General features: G+C 34.9%; 1 protein-coding gene across 3 annotated transcripts in view; it reads left to right on the forward strand.

Annotated features, from left to right (window-relative positions):
• LOC135207562 (uncharacterized) overlaps positions 1-23,911 on the forward strand; it is a 136,869-nt gene that overhangs the window by 18,143 nt on the left and 94,815 nt on the right. Inside the window, exon 2 of one of the 3 annotated variants that reach the window (XM_064239393.1) lies at positions 14,661-14,771. The exons of the other annotated variants lie outside the window; for them this stretch is intronic. The gene's annotated coding sequence lies outside the window, so the exon portion shown is untranslated. The remainder of the gene's footprint in view (positions 1-14,660; positions 14,772-23,911) is intronic. 3 annotated transcript variants of the gene reach the window in all.

Consider the following 23,911-nt stretch of genomic DNA (forward strand, 5'->3'; position numbering starts at 1 on the left):
CACCAACAGGTCAAGAAACTCATATTTATTAGGTTGCAACGTTTCCAAGCCAACCAGCAGGTCTCATTTTCAAGCTACAAAGTAACAATATATGATTAGTACAATAAAATTAAGTTACAATATTAAAATGCACAATATAAGGTACAATAAAACAATCACAGCTAAAAATACGAATTTCTAACAGGGAAGTTATCCAATCAATGGTATTACGAACAGAAATGAAATCTCTCTCTCTCTCTCTCTCTCTCTCTCTCTCACTCTCTCCCCGTACATTCAGCAGCTAAAAGCAATGAATATGTAGATTTAAAGAGGTCATTTACCAACACTTTAAAGGCCTTCCCAACTGCTTGGGAAAATGAAGAGGGAGTCCGCCCAATGTGAGCCAATTTATAGGTGGCACAATTTGGGCTACAGACCCATACTCTCTATAAAAAAATGGTAAATAGGAGTCGTTCGTTGGAACGACGTTTCGCTAGATCTGAAGAAAAAAACAAAACAAGACGTTCTTATGTTTTCCGCAGCGGCAATGCAAAAAAAAATATCTTCCATTACCTCACTCATATCCTCGAGATCATTATCATGAAGCCCAGCGTCGTCACTACAAGCCATATCACTAAACAAATGAATCTCCATCTGCATGCATGTGCTTCCTCTCTCTCTCTCTCTCTCTCTCTCTCTCTCTCTCTCTCTCTCTCTCTCTCTCAACACCAGTCTAAAGCTTATTAGCCGGGATGAAGACAAGAAACGCAGGTACATCATTCTTTATGAATGTATAAGCGTATGCGTGTTGGTATAATGTGCAATGGCAGACTTGTTTTTTATATATATATATATATATATATATATATATATATATATATATATATATATATATATATGTGTGTGTGTGTGTGTGTGTGTGTGTGTGTGTATATATACATATATATATATATATATAATATATAATACATTGTATATTATATATATACATATATATAATTTTATATATATATCTAATAAAAGGGAGCCCATAAAAAACCAAAATGTAGAGAGAAAAGGTACTTTTCTCTTCTACATTTTGGTGTTTTTATGGGCTCCTTTTATTTATAGATGGAATTCTGTTGTTACAGCACACCTTTACCAGTCATATATATATATATATATATATATATATATATATATATATATATATATATATATATATATATATATATATATTCATAACATGTAGAAACTATGTCGTATTCGCAAATGTCAAGGAGGCAACAACAATCTAAGCTAAAAAAAAAAAAGAACCACACACACACACAAACACACACTTACCATCTTTGCATTTCGTAATTCAGGTCATATTACAAAGAGTAACTGTCTATCAAGGTAATGTCAAAGAAGTTATCAGACTCACAAAATTGTCTGAATCACTTGTTAAATTCTTGTGTTGATAACATTCATAATTCTTAGCTTGCATCTTTTCCTCTCAAGAACTACGAATTCGTTTTCTTGGCGATATATATTTTTATTCTTTAATTTTGGACTCACATACTGTGTATCGTTAGTTGGTCTTCTCTTCCATGTGACCTTGTTGGTATTAACAGTGTGGCTGGAGTGCCTCTCTGCCCTATATAAATATGTAAATGAAAAGCTAATCTCTTTCTATCCCCTCCTCTCTGTCTGTCTGTCTGTCTCTCGGTTCTTGTTTGTCTGTCTTGTCCTTGAAAATTTAATCATCTGAGGGATAGTGTCCGGGTTAATTATGCTATTCAATGTTTCCATTTATACAAAATTGGAAAAACAGTGAAATAATAATATCATTGACGCCAATATACATAATTTTACATAGAAACACATTCACTATAATCATTGTAAAAAATACTGAATTTTCACCCTCATCATTATTCTTATCACCATTACTTTCACCATTATCATTTATTATAATCATCCTCATTAAGCTCACCTTTCAAAACAATGAATTCATTTTCATACGTATCAACATCATCACCCTTAATCTCACCACCGCCCCCCCCCGCCCCTCATCACCATCAACACTGCGCAGAGGCATCGTCATCACCATTCTCTATAAACATAGTAGGTGGCACCTGCAGCCTCATACGAAATGGCCCTCGTATGATGGGCTAATTCCCAGAGCCCGGAGAACGCACCTGATTCTTTGCCGCAATTTATGATATACTCCTTTTGCTCTTCGCCTATTATGCCATGCCCTCCCTCCCTTCCTTCTCTCTCTCTCTCTCTCTCTCTCTCTCTCTCTCTCCCTCTCTCTCTTTTTGCCTCCTGAGTTTTGCGAATCGGTTTCCATGAGCAACGGGGACTGCTGTTAGCTACAAGCTCGGATGAAAAGTATAAAATCTTTCTTTCTTTCGTCAGTGCGAGGAAAGATGTGACTGTTAATCCCTTTTATTGTCGGGTTCTTCTAACAGCGGCAACTAACCATAACGTCTGTAAAGGTAAAGAGAGCCTTTTGCCACTGACTTTGGAACTGAAAGAGGAAGGGAAAGAAGTCCATGACGGTTCTACTAATTAGTTTGGACTTATGATGAAAGTCATGACTCAAAATATGACGATCTATATTCGGTTTTATAAACTTAAAATAATTAAGTATATACACTATCCAAAGTGCTATCGACATTCATTATTAATTTTCAGTATTTGGGGTTAGTCATCTGGAATTCACTAATGTGAATTCAAAATGTTATTTTCTTGTTATTTCATTAGACACGGAGAATATTTTGACAGAAAGAGAGAGAGAGAGAGAGAGAGAGAGAGAGAGAGAGAGAGAGAGAGAGCACAGACAATTATGCTACGAGATTATACATTCAGATAGAAGATTAATAAAAATCACTATAAAAAACAGCTAAATAAGAAGAAACCTGCATTAAACTCGAAGAGAGCTATGAGGTAAAGGGTATGAACAATAAAATAAGAGTAGAAGTAAAAAAAGTAAAAAATTAATAAATGAAATGAAAAAAAAATAGGCCACAAAAAAAAGTACCCTAAATCGACTAGAGCCCAATAAACCAACTCATGTACATGATTTGGAAAAAAGCGCAGTAGGAAAAAAAAAGATTAGTAATTACCAGCTGGTTGCTAAATATTCCCTAAACAGTGCTATAAACAGAGGTTCATCTAAATACAGCAAACACGGCTATAATCATTAGAGAAGAATTCCAGGCCGCGCCATATTTGACGTCCTTTTTAATTAAAATTCGCGTCTGGGCGCTGCTGCTGCGACTCCGCTCGCTTCTGTACACACACAGACACACACACATACACACGGCAACAGAGAACGGGGACGGAAACGAGACAGAAACAGAGGACGGTCACTAAGCGCATCGTTATGATTTACTTCCAGGCCGACTGCCCACTTCTCGCTACTTCATCTCCTCTTCATTTTTTTGTTTAAGTCCTTGTGTGGCAATGTTTCGTCGTTGTTATTATCAAATAAAATAGTTTTACCAGACAACTGAGGTGATTATCAACTCTCAAAGGGCTGGCCCGAGAAATTTGGTTTTACTTACATAATTTTTTTATGGATTTTTTTCAATTACATCACAATTTTTCGTTAAGTTGTGAATGTTCAAGTTTCTGACAAAATTTCACCGATAGATTAATTTTCAAAACTTAATAGCCGCTGCTGATTATACTTTGGACATTCACAAAAGTTTAATTGTTATCATTAAATTAAATTTCATTGTTCCTCTCTTCATTAAGTTTTTACAATCTTCCGTTGGTCTGAATTTGGTCTTTATTTCCATCGTAGAATTTTGTTTTCTCTGACTTTCTGGAATCATTCTTATTATACGTGAACGCGCTGATTTGTGGATCCCAACTCATCAATTATTCTATTTTTATTTTTACGTTGTGGCCCTGTATTTGACTTAAAAAATAATTTTGTATTTTCTCCCTATACAAAATCGTCACCCCGATAAAGCATTAGGGAAAAATGAAATTTGGTATCTACTTAGTTTTCAGTGTTCGAGAATTAAAATACTGGTAGTTAATCTTCGTAAAACTGCTCTTCTAAATGACTTTTGACATAATAATTTATCAAGTTGGATTTGAAGTATACCGCCTAATGCCTGTTGACATTCTGTTTGTACTAATAATGCAAATTTATTCTTTTGAAAAGCATTAACATTATTAAAAGATGAATTTAAAGCCGAATGTATTCTAGAATACATTATGTTATCATTGCAAGCCGTATGAAAGAAATGTGGAAGGTCATTGTACGCGTTATTCACATTTCCTGCCAAATGTATAACAAATAAGACGGTTAAACAAACACTAGGGGCTTAGGGAAAGATAATTGGGATTTTGTTTTAAATGGGGAGTTGTCTCACTCAGGAAATGCAGAGGGCGAAATAAGTGATAAAAAGCAACAACTAAAACCGTAAAAGGAAATGTCCTTTTAATCTCATCAACAACATCCTGAATTTTCAAAATGGTTATATCGGTAATCTATTACAACGGAATATTCAGTGGTGCCTTGAGTTACTGATATTTTTGTAACGGCGTTGTTTTGCTCTAGATCCTGACACCCCAATTTCAATTTATTTATATAAGACTCTATTGCCTGCTTTTCTTATGGAAACTGGAATCACTAAAGCATTCTGCGGCGTGACCTACTTATCGGCGAGGAATTGCAGACATGGGCCCTACAACTGTGGACTTTTAGAAATGATCGCCTACTATGAGATTCAGGGCCTCTGTAACACGGTTTTTTCGCAATAACTTTTTATCTATGCATTTCATAAATATAACGCTTATTCAGAATACATATTATATCAACACATAAATTTTGAGTGTATTCTGCCCTACGTAGGTTGAATAAATTTGGTACTTATAATGTAAAAGTGACCTTTTTTGAGGACGGGCCAACTTACTCAGAGAAAAGGTTTCGAACGCACTCGTTACGTAACTTATGACATCATTTCTTCCCTCTTTCTCGATGGATGATTGGCTATACGTAACGAAGGCTAAACCTCTGGCAACAATGACATACAAATTTAAATACAAGCAGTACACCTTTATGAACTCTGGAACCTTCCCACTGATAATTGTCATAATGAACAAACCAACAAAATATGTTAATAAATACAAAAACACTTCGATTATTAGTCTAACTCCCAAAATAAGTTTCCAAAGATATTACAGTCTACTTTATAGGTCACAATCAGATTGACAAGATGTGGGGAATAGTTGGTAATTACCAAAAACATAGTAGACAAGCTTGATTTGATAACTGCTATATTCAATGTCAAGCAATTTTTATTTATTGGCTATCTACCTATTTACTGAAAAAAAATAGCTGGTACCGTATATTGGCTTTAAACCTTCACCAATAATTAACGTCAGAATGGTGACTTCATGAGGCTCCACCCACTTTCGCCTCGTTATAATTCAGGATAACACTAAAGGCTACCATGGGCATTGTTGGATTAGAAAATTTAACTTCTGGCTATAAAAACTAATTTCTCGAGTAGTTGTAAGAAGTGCTAAATGATCCTCAAGGATCCCAGCAGTTGGTCTAAACGTTTAATTCACGTATATTACTTGCATATTACTGTTGCGGCCACTTACAATGATAACAGTAGTATTACTACGCTAGCACTGATACCCCACATCATCTATGTATCGTTCCGCCATTCATAAAGTCTTTGGGTTTCAGAGCCGATGGCATTTCTGTCTGGTGGATGGGCGGGGCAACATTTAGTCAAAAGGCGTTTGTTTACCTTGCTTACGTAATGAATGTTTTTCGACTCTTGGCTCGTAATCATTGGCCATGGCGTCGGCTAGTTCATTTTTACTCTATAAAAATCAAAACTATCGGGTTTAGGTTATTGATAATGCTGACAAAATTTGTGTGTGGTTGTAAAATATACATATGTCAACTTTCAGCTACATCCGATGCTTTGACAAGGAGCAAAGTCCAAAAAGCCGTGTTACAGAGACCCTGAATCTCATAGTAGCTTATTTATATAATCCATTAATGACTTCATCATGAAATCACTAATGTAACAGATAGGCTACCTTCTCCAGTTCTTTTCGTGATCTATGCCTCGATTCTATTCACAGATAAGCTCGAATTTTTCTTTCGCAAATCTAAACCAACAGGTCGTTTACTTAGAGCAGAATTTAGAATGCATCACCCGAATATGGACCTCATGGAAATCTTATAATCTCGCTTTGGCTAGTGGGGAATTATTGTGGGTATCATAAGCTTATATTGCTTTCATGAAAGGGGTGATGCGAACTGCTGACCTCATGCTGATAACGGTCGAATTCACACAGTATCACCATGCAGTAAAGTGATAATTCAGGTATTCAAGAGGTGATAAAACTTTCCTTTACTTTCAGCGTCTCATTCCCATTTTCAAAAACTTCCTTTAAAATCGCGCTATAAATAATTATCATTGAGGTAAGTAAAGGTTTAAATAATTCACCTGCACTTTTATCTCGTCTATATTTTCAACGCTTGATACAGACTTTAATAGACTTCTCATCGATTTCCTTTCATGGACATTAAGTCCATACACGTTCATTCACTTCAGTTATTAATTCCCACTCAACGTTTTTATTAATCATATTTTTTGTATCTATGTTTGACCTTTAACTTATTGTTTCATGTGCGTTATACCCCTAACCAACGGTTTATTCTGTAGATATGAAAACAGGGCCTTTCATGAAAAATGCATACAATTTCCCACAACTCCTGTAAATGATTTATTAAACCCAATGTCAATTGAGGAGAGAGAGAGAGAGAGAGAGAGACGAGAGAGAGAGAGAGAGAGGAGAGAGAGAGCAGGCAGGCAGCATTCGGAAAAATTGGACAACGATATCGTCCAGATGCGGGCAAATGATTCTGCCCTAAGCAGTGTATTGAAGTATGATCAATTTGTTCAGCAGACGATTCCATTGCAGTTCTGCGATGAGCCAGGCAGAACGATTGCTACTTAACAAGTAGAAGCTATAACGGGGTATACAACTTGGAGGATTGTCTTATGCTCGACATCATATTATTACGCAATGAATTCCCCGAATAACAATTGATCAGGGTCTGTGGAAGTCTCTGGCAAGGGTGCCTTGTTATCTGCTGATATATATATATATATATATAATATATATATATATATATATATATATATATATATATATATATAATATATATAATACATATATATATATATATATATATATATATAAAACAGTAAATAATAAGGTACCCGTGCCAGAGAAATTCCCAGTCCCATAAGAATTCAACTGCAAACTGTCCCACTTTCAGTACAGCTGATGTCATTAACACTGGAGTACCATTGCAATTTTGATATTGCGCGGGATTGTAAACCAGTGTTTAATACTTTACAACTGTTTTCCATTGCAACTAGCATCTCAGAGCTCCATTACAATAAATTACATTATCGTTTGCATTCTCTGCAGGAAAAAAAGGGGCCACATGTGAACAAACCAGTTGTTGTTTGTAAGCCTGTTCTGTACAAAAGTAATATAACATTTCTCTACAAAATGGAATGATATATGAACTGATATATATATATATATATATATATATATATATATATATATATATATATATATATATATAATATATATATATATATGTATATATATATATATATATATATATATATATATATATATATATATATATATAAGAGAGAGAGAGAGAGAGAGAGAGAGAGAGAGAGAGAGAGAGAGAGAGAGAGAGCAGTCTTTTTATTAATCTTTACAAAAACGTTAGCATAATATAGGCAGCATATATCCTCGCCGAAATCATTCGACCTTTTCTGGCCATAAATACAGAAACCTTCATTGAGTCCAATGCAAGTTTAAAAGCAGGAATATAAAGGCCATTTGCTGCAATGCATAGCAGATAACCTTCATTCCAATTGCTCTTAAAATCGTGAAGATTACATTAGTTTTTCATGTTTGCCTTTAGTTGGGTTTAAAGCTGTAAATGGCTGAAACAAATGCGCACAGCTTTACGTATAAAACCAGGAGATCCAAGCCAAACATAATTCTACCCTTAACGATTTTTTAATACCTTTAATTATCATAAGCATGATAATGAGCAAGTGCGCATATGTTCTCATGAGAGCAACCAGCGTTTTAATTTTAATATTCAGTGATATATATGTATGTATATATATATATATATAATATATATATATATATATATCTATTATATATATATATATATATATATTTGTTATATATATATATATATATATATAAATATATATATACATATATGGTCTGGTAAAAGTGTTCTGTAACAACAGAATTCCATCTAATAAAAGGAGCCCATAAAAACACCAAAATGTAGAGAGAAAAGTACTATATTTCAGAGACTGCTGTCTCTCTCTTCAGGTATATGAATGAGAAAAGTTTACAGAAAAGGTGGTATTTATACCAAGAGATTCGTCCACAAGTAAGCCAATTTAGGTCACCCCCGCTGATAATCTTCCTTTAATCTTCTTAAGCGTTGGTTGAATGAACACTGCGTCGACGATGTCCGATGTCCAATTCCCTTTTGAGATGTTCATTACCTGCCTTCTCTTTTATTAAGGGCCGATTCCATCATTTGACTCTTGTACGGCAGTTGCTGCTATAAATTACACGTGACATATTCCAGTTTATTCTATGGTTATGTTCATTTATATGATGAAATAAGCCGAGTTCTGTTGTCCATACCTAACTGACCGTTTGTGTTGTATTAATCTCTGGGGAAGTGATTTACCTGTAAATCCGATGTAAGATTGGTCACAGTCCTGGCATGGGATCTCATATACCCCAGAGTCTTGGGCGTGTCTTTTGTTGGACGTTAATCAGGGATTTGGCTAGGTATTTGGGTAGGTAAATGCAAAAGGGTTGGATTTCCCAAGGGTGTGAGTTACTCTCTTAATCGTCTCCAGGTGGGGAATTTTTTATTTTATTGTTGGGTGTGTCTCTGGTTCTTGTCTTTAGGGGGTCGGTAGAAAATTACGTTTGCTTTTTGAATTGCTTTCTCAATTATATTGGTCAGGATACTTTAAAGATGAAAGTTGCTTGCGAATTAGTTCAAATTCTTTTTCCAGGAAATCTGGGGAACAAATTCGTAAGGCTCTTAAGAATAGGTTGCTAGCTAGACCTATCTTGATAGTATTGTCATGATAGCTAAAGTAGTGAATATATGAAAGTGAGAACGTTGGTTTTCTGTATATGGTAAATTTGTATTCTGTCGTGTCTCTGATTATTAAAACATCAAGAAAAGGAATTTTGTTGTCTGTTTCCCATTCAACTTTAAATTTGATGCTGGGGCACTAATGCGTTTAATTTTGAGAGGAATTCATTAAAAATTACCCCACTTATTATCCCAAAATGTTAGTATGTCATCCACGTATCTCATCCACAGCATGTTTTTGGGTTTTATTGCATTTATTACTGTAGTTCAAAGTATTCCATGTACAGATTGGCTAAAATAGGACTTAAAGGACTACCCATACTACACCCGAATTTTTGCTGTAGAATGATTCCCCGAATGAAAATACGTTATTAGATGCACATAATTCAACTAACTTTATTATTTTGTCAAGTGCCAAAGGGAAATGATCTGAATAGGGGGATAATTTTTCTCTTAAAACTGAAGAACGTCCTGTACTGGTACTTTTGTGAATAGGGAGTCTACGTCAAGGCTTAAAAGTTTATGTTGTGAAGTGGTATAATGTGCTTCTCTGGAATTTGTGACAAAAGTCTTCCGAATGTTTGATGTGACTGGGAGAGAAAAAAAGTGCTAAAAAGGAGAAAGGAGGCCAGCTAACCATTTAGAAATTTTGTAATTGAAAGCTCCGGCGCATGAAACGATGGGTCTGAATGGAAGATTGTCTTTGTGAGTTTTGGGAAGACCATAAAAGTAGGGTAATTTAGGATTAATTACTTTAAATTTCTCTAATAGTTCAATACTCTTTTTGTCTTGGCCAATTAATCTTACTTTCCGAAAAAAATTCTGTGGGAACGTTCTGAAGGGGATTTTTCGTCAGTTTTTTCTAAGTATTTGTGTCGCTAAGGAGCTGGTTGATTTTGTCGAGGTAGAAGTCTTTGTCCATTATTACAATTTTTGCCGTCTTTGTCGGATCTACTTATTATAACATCTAACTTTTTTTAGCGAGTGGATGGCTATCATGAATCGCGGGAACAGGATATTTCTTATGAAGGTCAGTTAAAGCATTTAGTAACACTCCTTTTAAACATATCTCTTCACGGCTGTAGTTTTTGTCAGATATGAATTTATCAAAAGCCACTATGAAGTCTAGGTTGTTTTTGCGGTCTGGCATTAGGGCAAAGGATAAGCCTAAATTTAAAACTAAATGTTGATTTACAGTAAGGGGGGTGTTGGATAAGTTTAAAACTTTGTCTTGTTGTTCAAGATTATTCCATGCGCTATTATCTATTAGGTTGTTTAACTTGCGTAAAAGTCTGTTGGAATGAGTCACGCTATTATAGGCAGCAATGTCGGAACAGAATGAAATCAGATACCTGTATACGTGGTCCGTAGTGAGGAGGCGAAGATTAGATTGAGTTCCATATATCACTCTGCGTAGCACGAAGATGTCGACATCTTCGTGCTACGCAGAGTGATATATGGAACTCAATCTAATCTTCGCCTCCTCACTACGGACCACGTATACAGGTATCTGATTTCATTCTGTTCCGACATTGCTGCCTATAATAGCGTGACTCATTCCAAACAGACTTTTACGCAAGTTAAACAACCTAATAGATAATAGCGCAGGAAATAATCTGAACAACAAGACAAAGTTTTTAAACTTATCCAACACCCCCCTTACTGTAAATCAACATTTAGTTTTAAATTTAGGCTTCTCCTTTTGCCCTAATGCCAGAACCGCAAAAACAACCTAGACTTCATAGTGGCTTTTGATAAATTCATATCTGACAAAAACTACAGCCGTGAAGAGATATGTTTAAAAGGAGTGTTACTAAATGCTTTAACTGACCTTCATAAGAAATATCCTGTTCCCCGCAGATTCATGATAGCCATCCACTCGCTAAAAAAGTTAGATGTTATAATAAGTAGATCCGACAAAGACGGCAAAATTGTAATAATGGACAAAGACTTCTACCTCGACAAAATCAACCAGCTCCTTAGCGACACAAATACTTACGAAAAACTGACGAAAAATCCCCTTCAGAACGTTCCCACAGAATTTTTTCGGAAAGTAAGATTAATTGGCCAAGACAAAAAGAGTATTGAACTATTAGAGAAATTTAAAGTAATTAATCCTAAATTACCCTACTTTATGGTCTTCCCAAAACTCCACAAAGACAATAATTCCATTCAGACCCATCGTTTCATTGCGCCGGAGCTTTCAATTACAAAATTTCTAAATGGTTAGCTGGCCTCCTTTCTCCTTTTTTTAGGCACTTTTTCTCCCAGTCACATCAAACATTCGGAAGACTTTTGTCACAAATTCAGAGAAGCACATATACCACTTCACAACATAAAACTTTTAAGCCTTGACGTAGACTCCCTATTCACAAAAGTACCAGTACAGGACGTTCTTCAGTTTTTAAGAGAAAAATTATCCCACCCCCTATTCAGATCATTTCCCTTTGGCACTTGACAAAATAATAAAGTTAGTTGAATTATGTGCATCTAATAACGTATTTTCATTCGGGGAATCATTCTACAAGCAAAAATTCGGGTGTAGTATGGGTAGTCCTTTAAGTCCTATTTTAGCCAATCTGTACATGGAATACTTTGAAACTACAGTAATAAATGCAATAAAACCCAAAAACATGCTGTGGATGAGATACGTGGATGACATACTAACATTTTGGGATAATAAGTGGGGTAATTTTAATGAATTCCTCTCAAAATTAAACGCATTAGTGCCCAGCATCAAATTTAAAGTTGAATGGGAAACAGACAACAAAATTCCTTTTCTTGATGTTTTAATAATCAGAGACACGACAGAATACAAATTTACCATATACAGAAAACCAACGTTCTCACTTTCATATATTCACTACTTTAGCTATCATGACAATACTATCAAGATAGGTCTAGCTAGCAACCTATTCTTAAGAGCCTTACGAATTTGTTCCCCAGATTTCCTGGAAAAAGAATTTGAACTAATTCGCAAGCAACTTTCATCTTTAAAGTATCCTGACCCATATAATTGAGAAAGCAATTCAAAGCAAACGTAATTTTCTACCGACCCCCTAAAGACAAGACAGAGACACACCCAACAATAAAATAAAAATTCCCCACCTGGAGACGATTAAGAGAGTAACTCACACCCTTGGGAAATCCAACCCTTTTGCATTTACCTACCCAAATACCTTAGCCAAATCCCTGATTAACGTCCAACAAAAGACACCGCCCAAAGACTCTGGGGTATATGAGATCCATGCCAGGACTGTGACCAATCTTACATCGGATTTACAGGTAAATCATTCACCCCGAGATTAATTACAACACAAACGGTCAGTTAGGTATGGACAACAGAACTCGGCTATTTTCAATCATATAAATGAACATAACCATAGAATAAACTGGAATATGTCACGTGTAATTTATAGCAGCAACTGCCGGTACAAGAGTCAAATGATGGAATCGCCTTAATAAAAGAGAAGCAGTAATGAACATCTCAAAAGGGAATTGGACATCGGACATCGTCGACGCAGTGTTCATTCAACCAACGCTTAAGAAGATTAAAGGAAGATTATCAGCGGGGGTGACCTAAATTGGCTTACTTGTGGACGAATCTCTTGGTATAAATACCACCTTTTCTGTAAACTTTTCTCATTCATATACCTGAAGAGAGAGACAGCAGTCTCTGAAATATAGTACTTTTCTCTCTACATTTTTGTGTTTTTATGGGCTCCTTTTATTAGATACATATATGTATATATATATATTATATATATATATATATATATATATAATATATATATTTAATAATATATATATATATATATATATGTATATATATAGTATATATATATATCATAGATATATATATATATAAATATATATATATATGAATGTGTGTGTGTGTGCATTATGTGTGTGTATGTATATGTATATGTATGTGTGTACATGTATGTATGTATGTATGTGCGTGTGAGAGAAAGAATTATTAAAAGAAAGATAGAAGATTAAATAATATGAAGACTTTAGCTACTGGGTGTGAAGCAAAAAAAAAAAAAAAAAAAAAAAAAATAAAAAAAAAAAAAAAAAAAAAACCTAATGATGAAAACTGATTCGTTTAACAAGACGAAGCTGAATGCTATGACATTTGGTAAGAAATGAGTGGAAGATCAGTGTGTCTGAGCAAGGATATGGAAGAACAAAAGCACGTGCATTATTCACTAAAATCATACGTCGTCATATGTCGCTTTATACGACTGTCTTTCCTCCATAGTTTCCAAAACTTACAAATTCTCTTAATTTTTTTTTCTTTCCTGACTCCTAAATTCTTTTACCCTTCAAGAACTTAATCGCTCACTTCATGGGCAGAATATATTTTTGCCAGTCCTCCTTCCTTACTCCCTGGTCTTATCCATTTTTTTTTTTTTTTTCTACGGATCTGGCTTTTCAGTTATATAGAATTAACATTTATATACAATAAAAAAAAACAGGAACTGAATTATACTGTACGAAATTGTGTATGGGAGTCTTACTTCGATACAGAAGGATGTTCATGTCTGTAGGAAAGCCTGGAAGTAAACGTCAGGGTTCTGAGAGAAAAAAATTACCTGGCATCTCTTAATTAGCGATTCTCCTCACGCAAATGTACGAGAATTCAACGACGCTGTTTGGCAGCGCTTAACGACATTGGCCTCGGACGTAAAGCTGGGTTTAATGCCACACTATGACAGGTGTGGTTTCCTGAACAAGGGCTGCGAAAGACGACGTGGCCTACCTGAATCTTTTACTTGCCCCCCCCCCCCCCCCCCAAACCCCCTCTCTCTCTCTCTCTCTCTCTGCTCTCTCTCTCTCTCTCTCCTCGTGGGTAAGGTTTTATGACACTGGCTAAGGTATTGGCCACATTAACTTATTTTATTTTCTTTCCTTTCTGTAAGGGCCTTTCAGTGTCTTGTAACACTGACAATAAAAACTTTTAACAATAGGCATTAAAACATTAAAGGTGTTTGAAATAGAATTACATTTTAAATACATACATACTGTACATACATAAAAACATACCATACATTACATATATGAAATTTGTGGGAGTGTGTACGTTTCCTGTGATGGCTTTCCAACTTGTAATTGTAAATCCAGGACCTTGTAGAATTGCAATAACATTGGCCGAATAATTCTTGACTACAAACAATACGCACACATAATATATATTATATATATATATATATATATATATATATATATATATATATATATATATATATATATATATATATATATATATATATATATATATAGATATATATATATATATATATATATATATATATATATATATATATATATATATATATATATATATATATAGGGGCATGTAGAAAAACACCCACCAAAAACCACGTGCCAGATATATTTTTTTTTTAGTATTTATGTCCGTAATTTACTGTTTTCAGGAATATTTTTATATGTTAAATATGACTTATTATGTGCTTCTCCTTAGATGACTCAGCAATGAAAGTGATTAGACATTGAGAATGGGGACCAGCCTACCAAGAACTGAAACAGGAAATATTAAGCCAGTATAGTTCAACATAATTAGACTGTTTTCACTGTAAGTGAACCTTATGTTCTTTAAATATGCATAATATATATATATATATATATATATATATATATATACTATATATATATATATATATATAAATATATAAAATTTAAACTATTGCATTGCCCAATATACTATTCACAATGAACGTGCCTCTGTAGTTCGGTGCATTAGATATATATAAAGTTATTGGAAAACCATTTCATTTTCACGAGGATTCCAATAGTGTTTTATGGAGCTGCAAGTGCCATCATTAAGAGCATTTCTGAACGATTTATAGCTAGTTATCAGCTTGGGGTAATACTCAGGATTTTGTTTATATGTGCATATATATATATATATAATATATATATATATATATATATATATATATTATATATATATATATATATTATATATTATATATATATATATATGTGTGTGTGTGTGTGTGTGTGTGTGTGTGTGTGTGTGTGTGTGTGTGTGTGTTTAATTACTTGCTTCAGTACCACGTACTCACGACTTATAAGGAAGTCAAAAATTAAATACATAAATATATACTATGATATATATATTATATATATATATATATATATATATATATATATATATATATATATATAATAATATATAGATATATATATTATATATATATATCTACCATATAGATAGATATATTATATATATATATATATATATATATATATATATATATATATATATATATTGAATTGTGAGGAAATTCATCCTCGAGATATATCAAAGGATAATGATCAACAATAACTGCCAGATTAATCTCTCTCTGGCCATTTATTTGGATACGAGAGACGACTGAAAATGGATGAACTTTCGTATTACTTGAAATACATGATTTTGAAGCCGATACTTAGAGAAGGATCGATCCTTTGGTTAATGCCACAAAACTTGACTGAGTAAATATGTAGAGAACTGCAGTTGAAAATGTAGTGAAGGAAAAAGGCAGGCTGACGGAGAGACGTATATTCAAAACCCATTTGATTTATAGTTTCAAATCAGGAAAACGGGGATAAATATAGCTGCGTTATTCGAAGCGTAAAAGGCATTGTTTTCAGATATATCTCCGGAAGGCTGCGCAATATCGTATTCAGTAGTAATTTACGACGTTCTCTTTCTTCCCTTTCTTTCCCTGCTTTATTTTGTCCATGTCTCTGGAGTGAAATGTTCGAATTGCATGCTGTTCCGCGTCTGGTGGCGCCAATATACGATGAAATATTGTATACCAATGCATACAACGTTGAAAAATCGAATATATATATATATATTATATATATATATATATATATATATATATATATATATATATATATATAATATATATATATATATATATATAAACAACATGCTTGCATGCTTGACGTTATTTAAGCTGATAACTAACTATATATATATATCTTCTCACGGTCTTTAGGGATGCGATTGAAAACCCAAGACCTTTATCTTGACCCACAACTTTCTGGTATCTAGTCAGCTGGCTAATGGACGCTATGCCGGGAGGAAGCCATGGACCTAGCAAATATATGTGAAGAGCTGTATCACTCAGCCACGGCACCCACAATATACTCAAGTTCATGATTCCTAAGACCTCTTTCTAAGACCGAGCTACTCTTAGAGCAAGAGGCCGTGATGGCATAAAGCCACCTTAATCTTAAATACAATAACAACAACTTCTGGGATCGTGTTTGTTCCAAGACTCTAGCGTGCAAGTCCGCCCAGTTATAAATGAGTTCAACTTCTGCTGGGGTGAAGTAACACGGTGAGGAACTTGAAGCTTCATTACTACTAAAGAATGTAAAAGGGTGTATTCTGAAATGAATATATGAGGATAGCAGGAAAAAGAATTTTAGCAACAAAACAAAGCTCCATTTCATGGAGGGTATTTTGAATGTCCTAAGAATGTCTCACAAAATAAAAAAAAAAATTATTTGACCATAGTGAATACATAGTACCATGTGGAGAGCTTTTGAAATTTGATACGGTACAAAGACGACGTCTGCTATCGTAGACATCAGCAGAAAACAAAAGATCAGTTAAGCATAAAAGTGTGGACATCAGAAAATGCTGTGATTTTCTTTCCCTTTCAAGGTTTTGGGGATCGTATTCATCGAGAGAGAGAGAGAGAGAGAGAGAGAGAGAGAGAGAGAGAGACCCCTTAACTATTTGAAAGTGGTCGTCTATACAAGAGGAAGATTCTGGAATCAGACATCAGTCAAAAAAATAATACGAACTTATCAGAAAGGCACCGGATGACAGATATTGCAGACAAAAACATTTGGATCCGCCTTCAAAAACATCATACTCAAATAGAAACATCCTGATCCATCTTCTATCAAAAGTAACGGACAAGAACTCACCTGGAAGAAACAAATCAGGGCTGAATACATTCTTGAAGGACATCCTACCATAAATACAAACCAGTTCACTCCAAAATGTATTTTACCACATACAAATATTGTCTCTGTAACACATTCAGTCATTTTTCACCGAGAGGAGGGCCGATGTATATTGGTCAGAATATAGTGGTTTATTCAACTTCAGACAAACCATTGCTTTATTTTACAGCCAAGTGGTTTATGGAGAGTACAAATTTATCTTTTGTTATTTTCTTACTTATTAAAGGTATCACCTTACAGACTGAAATTTAGACATACGCTCTCCTCCATTCAACAAACACCTGCGCATTTTCCCCAGTGGATTATCTTCTTTTTTTTATTATATATTTTTTTCTATCGCAACCTCTAGCCCGCGCTGCCATCTGTGTCAATAGTGACGTAACTCACGGGGAACAATTTCCTTCGCGTATTACAAAGTGCATATTTATGTGATGGGTATCATGTCTCGCTACACCATCATTATTACCTTACGCCCGACATTTTGCGCTCAAAAATAGCGGCCCCTAAAAGCCTAAATTTCCCCGCTCCATTCGAGACATAAATCGACCCCGAAAAACGACACGACGGGCCAGCCGGGATATGCTATAAAATCTAAAAATATTAAAAAAAGGAGAAGGCTCATACGTTAAGCACCGGAGACTATATACGTCGCAATATTAACCAAAGTGTCGATTACCTTACGGCGCAAGAAATTTTCCCCCCTGTGGGATGGAGGAATATCCCGCGATGTGGGGGAATATCCCTCTATGTGGGAAATAGCCTGCGATGTGGGGGAACATCCCTCTATGTGGGAAATATCCCGGGGAATATTCTGTGATAACAATGAATATCCCTCAATGTGAGGAATATCCTGCGATGAGAGTGAATATCCCTATATGTGGGGAATATCCTACGATATAGGGAATGTCCCTGTATATGGAGAGTATCTTGCAATGAGAGTGAATGTTCCTTTATGTGGGGAATATCCTTCGATGTAGAAGAGTATCCCTTTATGTGGAGAATATGCTACGATGTAGGGAATATCCCTGTATGTGGGGAATATCCTTCGATGTAGGAGAGTATCCCTTTATGTGGAGAATATGCTACGATGTAGGGAATATCCCTGTATGTGGGGAATATCCTGCATAGAGTTGGGAATATCCTACTATGTGGGGAAATATCCTACGGTTGTTGGTAGGGAAATCTTTCTGTTATGTGGAGAATATACTCCGATGTAGGGAGTATCCTGCGATGTGGGAGAATATCCTACGATGTGGGAATATCCCCTATATGTGGAGAATATCCTGCCATGTTGGGTAATATCCTGCTATGTGGAGAAATATCCCTTTATGTGGGGAATATCCTGCGATGTAGGAGAGTATCACTTTATGTGGAGAATATCCTGCAATGTGGGAGTATTCAGCTATGTGGGGAATCTCTACCTATGTGAGAAATATCGTGCAATGATTCACGTGAATACATGCATCACCCATCAACCCGGGAATTAGTTTAAATATTACATTCTAAATAGAATCACCTCGTTTCAAATCCATTAAAAGAGTGTGGTAACGATAAATAAAGCTCTTTGACCCAGAACTTAAACTATAATTCTTAAATCATATGGAATGTTCAAGTCTATTTTCTTCTGCAACGACTTAATTGGTGATTCATGCATAATCTTGAGTGCTATTTTGTTTGCAACTACTCGAATACTAAGAGAGACTCTCTCTCTCTCTCTCTCTCTCTCTCTCTCTCTCTCTCTCTCTCTCTCTCTCTCTCTCTCTCTCTCTCTCTCAAGAACATTACTATTCCTTGCCGTAACTAATATTTCCATGAGAAAAACTAATTGTTTATAAATGGCAATGCACTTTTTCACTTCACATTACATGTCATCATTTGAAAGTAACGCAAATCATGAGACACTTATGCAAACTTACCGTGCTAACATCTAAATTGTCTATCACTGGTTGTGCCACAGAAGAAATAAGGTAATCATACAGCTATGAAAAGACTGTATAATTTGGATCTGTAAGGAGGAAAGAGGAGGAGACCCAAATCGTGCTGAGTATATGGACAGCAGAAGCATATGAGGCTGAATGGTTTTAATATTCCAGAAAACGATAGTGAGTGAAAGATGTGGGATAAAAGCACTGCTAATGAGTCTATTATGAGTCAATGGAGTGACTATTAGCTAAAGGATAAATGAGGCTGCGCCTGTTGTCCTGTAACTTCTTCTAAGCCAATACTTATTATATGAAAAGATTAATTGTTAAATGATTAAAATAAGTAATCACCTGTAAAACGGGTGAATTTGGTATCCTGTAACTTCTTCTCAGCCAATACTTATTATATCAAAAGATTAATTGTTAAATGATTGAAATAAGTAATCACCTGCAAAACGGGAGAATTTGGTATCCAAAATTGTTAAATTTATTTTTCTAGTGTTATCCTTTATTGAAGAATATTTCTATTACTTTTGCGGTCTAAAATGTACGAATTTATTATATTGTGGCAAGGATAATATATTTTGCAAGGCCAGATTAAAAATGCATGAGGTTTTAAAGACAATGTTAGACAAGCAAGTGAACGCATCAAAAATGAATAAAGGATTTAAGAAAATCTTAATGGTACGTCGTAGTATCAAGTGCTATGAATTACGCTGATAGTCTTCCATCAGTCAAAGATATGAACTATTTTCATCTAATATTATGTTCTGTTCCCTTTCATATTTGTTCTGAGTACGAAATTAAATCCAAATTAATAAAAAAAAAATAACAGTTAATTTCGTAACCCTAAATTATTTGCAATTGTTTTTATTTAAGCAGATTCTTATACATAATCTTAAAGAAGTTAGTTAGGTAGAATGTGATAGCATATAAGCCACTGAAGGTGCAAATGCTAAGATACCTTAAGGAAATCTTCACATTCCAAATACTTTATCAACGGAATCGATTGGGTACGTAATTCCCCGTCATTAAATGGACACATTCTTTGTTTTAAGCTTACAGATATGCTACGCAACTTTTTTTATCATTTTCGAATTAAAAACGCACAAAGAACCACACTATTTCGTATAATTTCATCGAAGCTAAGGTAACTCACGTTAGCTTCTGCACCTGATTGATATGAACAACAACATGCACAAACATATATTCAAAACCACTCAGCTACAAAGCAGTGCATTCTTAGAAGAATAAACAAACCCTAATCTTCTCTCTCACGTTCGAACTCACTTAAAACAGCTCGAAAGAGAAATAGGACACTTCCCTATTAATCTGCATTACTTCAAGGCAGAGGCGTCTTGAAGGCCAGAGAAAAGAAGGAAGTTCCTCCATTATCATGAACCCCTGAACCAACCATCAATTCGTTTGACCGATGGCATCTCCGCCTGAATATCTGAAACTTGCTATGTACCGACCATCACCCTATACCCCTACAGACCCATCATCCCACGGGCATGACTCCAGCCGATCTCCTTCTTCTTCTTCTTCTTCCATCTACAGGAGTAGAAGGGAGGTCTTAAATCATTCGTTTGATTCATAATATATTCCAGAAGAGGAAGCCATTCGTCTTCATCAGTTCCGCACGACTTGCCTTTTATCCATGTGCAGTAACTCCTCTGCTTCCCGAAAGCAAGACAGTTCTCAAGATAAATCAAGATATGCAGTGAGGAGGATTCGCCGCTTTGCTAATAGCTCGCAGCTATGAATAAAACATTTGCGCGTATCAGATGTCGTGGAGTTTAAGAGGGATTTATATAAGGTAGTAATACCGGCGGCTATCTTTAGATTTATCTTCGAAGTCACGATATAAGCGTGAATCTAAAAAAAAGAAAAAAAATCGGAGTGAATACTGAAGTGGTGAAGTGAATCACTGGTAAGTTATCATTATGAAAATCCAGAAAGCTCTTCTTATATGGGTTTTCAGAACATCTGTGCAGGTGGCATTCATGCAATTGCAAGCTTTTAGTGAGATCGTTTGCTATTTTAAAAATGGGTGGAATAGTACACTGGGATGACTTTCTTAAGGCTTATGAATACAAAGTGACTGCCATAAAATATGCAAATATTTGTTTACAAGGCTGAGCGTCCAAGCAAATGCAACCATTTTATGAGATCAAGGAATATCCAAAATATTACTGTTGGCGAGTAAGAATATTATATCACAAAGAAATTTGATTCATTTATGACTGAATACAGATGACTAATCAATAATAGAACTTCACCTGTTAAGGAAGGAATATTTGTAGCACACAGAAATTCGAGGAATTTATCAGTGAATACAGATGACTAATCAATACTGAAACTTGACCTGTTAAGACTGGACCCTTTTGGACTGCAGGCTTATATTTGTATACAGACACAAGGGAAAAAAGATAGCTTCTCTTGTATATTGAGATTGAGAACAGAATATTACTTACAACCCAGTCACAAGAAAATGGTAAGCACAACAATCTAAACTACATGAGCACAATCAAATGAACAAAAGTTCTAAAAGAAAAGAACAAAACGGATTTCAAAAATATATGTTACGGGAAATCCTTTCAGCATACAGCATATAAGAAGAAAAATAAGGCTAAGAAGACAAAGGAGGAGGAGGAGGAGGAGGAGGATTAAAATATTAATTTTTTGTACATTGATGACAGAGGAGGGAGAGACACACACTTCAACATTTGTGTTTATATTTTCTGTAAAAAAAATGTAGAAATTACTTGAAGCTATCTACACATATACCAAAATTAATCGTACACGAATAATGGCTTCATCGTTCTAATCGCATAGAAAATATCTGGATCCTTTAGCTTATAAAATGGTTAATTTCTAGTTTGACTAGAATTAGTTAAACCATTCATTTCATTTATATACGTTCGAGAACCTTTAAATCTACTTGGACATTCCTTACCACTATAGTAACAAGAAATGCTTGAACAGTTAATTTACAAAGCGTGCCTGATGGTAATCAGAGCTTAAAAATTAGTTTGCACCATTCCACATACCTTTATGCACCAATATAAAAACTATCTGCTTTTAGCACTGTTAAAATTTATTTATATGTCAACATTTAAAAGTTTAAGCGTTGCTAGAAAAACTGACTTGGACCACAGAAAACCACAGCAATGAAATTTTGTTTCCAGCGTTTAAAACGTCATTTCACTTACTGAACAGAAATTCCTCTCAAAATGTCTGAGAAAGAGGTAAAAATAATGGAAAAACTATTAATGCCTGAGCATTTTCCTGACAAAAGCACTCTGGGCCTGCACACGCTTGTAACTGAGGCAAAGGAACCGTGGCCCCTGTCTAAAATTCAATACGGTCTGCGTTGCTGAAAGCCAAAAGGGCCTGCACGATAATAAAGAAACTGCATCACTGAACTCGCCCTCTTGACGGATACGGTGTTGATACAGCATATAATGAACGAGGCCAGAGTATAGTATAGGCAGCGTATGAGGGAGACACGCGGAAATGAGGATGTGCTATGAGGAGGGAAAATGAGCCAGGGTAGAAGACCTCAGGGATAAGAATATTGACACCGCCCATCTTCATGAGGCGTCGCACTAACGCCCTAAAATCCTTTGCCCTATTAACCCTGCGCCAGAGAATGGTATTGGAACCAATATCAACCTTCACGAGGATTTAGTCTTACCTCGGAGATATTCTTTTGTCGCTACGTGGCTAGATATTTTCTATTAGAAGATATCTTGGTATAAGTTTTACTTGTTGGCACACCTATATATACATTATATATATATATATATATATATATATATATATATATATATATATATATATATATATATATGTATGTATGTATTTATATGTATGTATAACTGAATCACGAAAAGTTTTGGAATTCGTGATAAATCCATAAATAAAGGTATAAGCCACGAAGGAAAAATTAAACAACGGAGTTTCTGCAAGATCTTTCGACGTTCAACGTCCTTTACTCAGCAGATAAACTGCTGAGTAAAGGACGTTGAACGTCGAAAGATCTTGCAGAAACTTCGTTGTTTATTTTTCCTTAGTTCGCTTAATACCTTTATATATATATATATATATATATATATATATATAATATATATATATATATAATATATAAACATATATATATATATATATATTATATATATATATATACATATATATATATATATCACTGCCCCTAAAAACGTTATTGGCAAAGGATCGCCGTCTTCAATAACTTGCATTATTTCATCTTATTGGCTTTTACCTTTCAAGTATTATTAACACTTTTAGAATCTTTCATAAGTATCTGTAGTTTCCTTGTCCATTTTTAACCAATATTATTGTTTGTAAATAAATACCATCCAATTCCCGCCACGTACGTATGACACAGAAGGTTTTTCTCCATCAATTTTCAGAGCACTACACCGGAAAAGACACTACCGTAATGAGAGGTACAAAAAAAAAAAAAAAAAAAAATTAATGTGGCATTTTTCCTATCAGAATTTCTGTCAAAGGTGTATTGATGACATCGATTACGGCCTCATCAAACGCAGTTTTTTACGCTAATCTGATAATCACTATCGAGAGGATACAGTGCTGGAAATATCCCATTTACTATTGATTGAGACCATAAGGCCTCATCAATATCACAATTTAATTTCCATTTAATGGATCAGCACCTCGTCCTGTATAACCTAGTTATCCCGTTGGCCGTTGGCAGCGATGGGCGTGATGATTCTTTCATTAATAATACGGGCGTACTCGGAAAAGTAAAAGTGCAGAAGGAGGAGGCGTG

The sequence above is a fragment of the Macrobrachium nipponense genome, chromosome 32, assembly GCF_015104395.2.
Source record: "Macrobrachium nipponense isolate FS-2020 chromosome 32, ASM1510439v2, whole genome shotgun sequence".
In the NCBI taxonomy this organism is placed as follows: Eukaryota; Metazoa; Arthropoda; class Malacostraca; order Decapoda; family Palaemonidae; genus Macrobrachium; species Macrobrachium nipponense.